The sequence below is a fragment of the Dioscorea cayenensis genome, chromosome 20 (assembly GCF_009730915.1).
Source record: "Dioscorea cayenensis subsp. rotundata cultivar TDr96_F1 chromosome 20, TDr96_F1_v2_PseudoChromosome.rev07_lg8_w22 25.fasta, whole genome shotgun sequence".
In the NCBI taxonomy this organism is placed as follows: domain Eukaryota; kingdom Viridiplantae; phylum Streptophyta; class Magnoliopsida; order Dioscoreales; family Dioscoreaceae; genus Dioscorea; species Dioscorea cayenensis.
Genome location: NC_052490.1, coordinates 32,933,118 through 32,936,727, shown reverse-complemented (window position 1 = coordinate 32,936,727; position 3,610 = coordinate 32,933,118).

Genomic DNA, 3,610 nt, shown 5'->3' with positions numbered 1-3,610 from the left:
CACGCCAACTGCCTAAAGAAACCATCCATCCAAAAGCATCGAAGGTCATGATCTTTGTTCATAAAAGCAATTGCCAGATTATTCTGGGTATTCAAATGGTCATATGCTAAACCAAGGTCAGACAAATTGTAATAGTCAATCAAAGTAATGACCTCATCGTACAATCTCTTACTGAACTATACAACTTTGTCAATCTCCGCAACACTTGCAAGCCTGTCCAATTCATTGGAGATTTTTTGCATGACTTCCAATTCTTCCCGCCTTATACGCTTTGATCCCTTGTTTACTTTTTTGGTTTTTGAAATGGATGTTGTTGGTGTTTCCGCCAGAGGAGGTTGTGATTGTGTGAAGTCCCAATCATCCAACCCTTGTAGTTGATCGTCAGAATCCAATGTCGGTGATGTTGATAACATTTCCATGAGGACACCTAGACTCCTAGAGCTTTGAGAACCCGTTCTTGCATATGACCCCGTTGTTTCATCATTCCCACAAACAATAACCATCTGCTCATAATCTTCAATGAGCTTATTGATGTAAATCGCTTCAGTAGGATGGGACTACAAAAAAGATAATGCATACAAATATTGATTATAAAAATAAAAGGCAAACTTCAGATTACTTATATGTATGTTCGGAATTTTTCAATGCTCATAATGATTTTCTTCTCTGAATCATCCACGAAACTCCACTTAAACTCTTAAGCTTTTTTATTATAGCCATATCATTCTTACATGTCAAAGACGATTGATAACATGTGTATCACTCATAGCCATACATGCTAAACCTCGTACTAATAGCCCTCGCAATTCCATTGATAGTAGTACTCTTGAAACCTTTGTCAATTTGAAGACCAAGGTCTGCTTGCTCAACTAAGCATCTGAGCAAAAATGGAGTCATGATCGTTGTCCACCTGAAATTAGTTGGCCATCTCGTTCCAACACCTTCGCTTTCTTGAGTCATTTCTACTAAGTCCATCTTTTACCAATAAAAAAGATAATAAATTTATATTTATAAATGAAGAAGAAATAAATTACAAAGAAAGGAAAAAATTTTCAAAGACACAACCACATGAAGTTATATAGTGTCACATTAAACATAGTTATCAAAAGATGGAATACAAAATGCAACAACACAAAACAACCTCACTAAATATAATTCTACAACAAAACCACAATGAAGGTATATAAAATGCAACAATAGGTGGTAAAATACAATTCCACAACAAAACCACAACGAAGGATAACTCTATCTATTAATTGTTCCACAAGGCCTCCATAATTGCATCACATATTACTAACCATTCTTTTGCCTCCTCACGTGCTTGGGATTGAGTTCTAACCTCTTGCACATTAAGTTCCCATTCTTCCACATCAGGTTTATAAATATCATATCATTACCTCCTTGTAAAATATAATTGTGTAAAATAGAACACGCAAACATAATATCCACTTGTGTTTGAAATGGAAAGAATGATCTAGATGTGAGAATTTTGAAGGGATTCTTCAAAGATCCAATTGTTCATTTCACAGTAGTGCATAATGAAGAATGCCTATAATTAAATAGTTCCTTGCTATTTGATGGTGTGCGGGTACTAAATTCTTTAAAATGATAACAAACACCACGAAATGGAGATATAAAACCCGCTCTTGTCAAATATCCTGCATCTACAAGGTAATAGTTACCTACATGGATATTTGTATGAGTTATTCCGACAACCACAATAGAGTAATAATTTTAATTTTTGTCAAACAGTAACATACCTTGAGGCACTATAAGTCCATCCTCTCTTTCTAAAGCATCACGAATGACAAGTACATCATGTACTGAACCCTCCCAACTAGCTAGATGTAAATCTTCATTCAAAGTCAACTATGGCCAAAACATTTTGAGTGGGATATGGTTTTCTCTCACGGAAATGAGCTACAATTTTCTTTCAAAAATATGCGTGGATATGTGTACCATCAAGCACTCTCCTATGCAATTAATCCTATTTATTAATGGACAAAAATATTATGTATTGCATATAAGTCTATTTCCACAAAGTAGAGTAAATCACTATTTTCTTACCTAAAAATATGGCATAAACCTTGGATCATGTGCAATAACTGAACTAGTAGTTGTGAGGGCAAGTTGGATGAATTCACCTCGAACTCTCCTATGGCGTATAATACATGTTTAAAATATATACTAATAATTTCACCGGAACGTAAGAAATTTACTCCAAGCACCCTATTTCTCACATTGTGACCAAGAATGTGAAGAAACATCGTTACTTGCTCTTCAACGCTTATATGTTATGTGTTGCACAACAATCCTTTTTATTTCAATAAATCACATAACCCAAAATAACAACCCTTTTCATCCTTAGTATTGCTATACTAGCCTCCTCGGATCCGTGTATTAACCTTGAAATATAGTTTGTACGTTGTTGATCCCTATTGTAATATGGCTCTCGTAACAAATTCAATCTTCTTCTCCTATTGTACCATCTTAATGCAACAATTGCAATAACGATAGAGGCGGCAAGCACAACGCACTTTCGTCATCAAATGGATTGTCCATTTATAATATGAGTTTAGATAAGACCATTAGAATTTTTAAAATATAATATTTAGCCAAAAGGACAAGTTATTTACTATGTTCTTTTTGTTAAAATAATTCATCCAAGTTCACATTATGATAGCCCCCATCACAAGTCTGAAAAAGACAACTCAAGAACCATTCTAATCAAATTCAGCCAAACAGGACAAGTTATTATTATTACTATTATTTTAATGTATGCTTCTTTGACCTTTGTTGTTATAGATGAAAGTTTCACACTCATACTCATTAACAACAAGTAATATAATATTTGCATGGTGCTCGAGAAAGGGATCAAAGTTTTGTAGTCTAATTTCATGGCAGTATTGGCAGATGAGGTGTCTAGAGGAAGATCACAAGACCAATAATATTAATAATCTTATTGTTACCAATAAATTGTATTTTACTAGTTTTATTTTATATATATATATATAGATAGATAGAGAAGTGTTGTTTCCCCTACTTTTAGGTGTTCGTATAAATATGTACATATTTACAAAATTCTCAAGAATCTTCTAGAATATCTCAATGCAATGAAAAGTAAATGAAACCGTATCAAAATTATGGCTATGAACTGCCAATAAAATCAACAAAGGCATCATTGTTCATAGAAGAAAAGTATACACAAAACTTGAGTTTGATTGATAGCATATATAAAAGTGTATTGTAGGTTTAAAGAGTTCACAAATCTTGATAAAGCCTATTATGGATATATATTCAAGCCAAGACAAGTTCAATACCATTACAAATTAGAAAGAAAAAAGAGTTCAAAAATAAAACATACATACAATGTTGGCTCGACAGGAAATTAGTGAAATGTATTCGGAGACATAAGATTTCAGATTTTCAACTGAAAGATATTCTTTAGTGTTTTTTGTGAAATCCCTCACAACATTATAAAGTTTTTGTTTAGTATTTAACATCAATGGCTAAAGATCAAACATGGCTACAACAAAGTAAGAAGGGATTTGGAATACATTTCCTACCCTTAATTACATCTTGCAAATTAATATCAGGTACACTAGCTCTT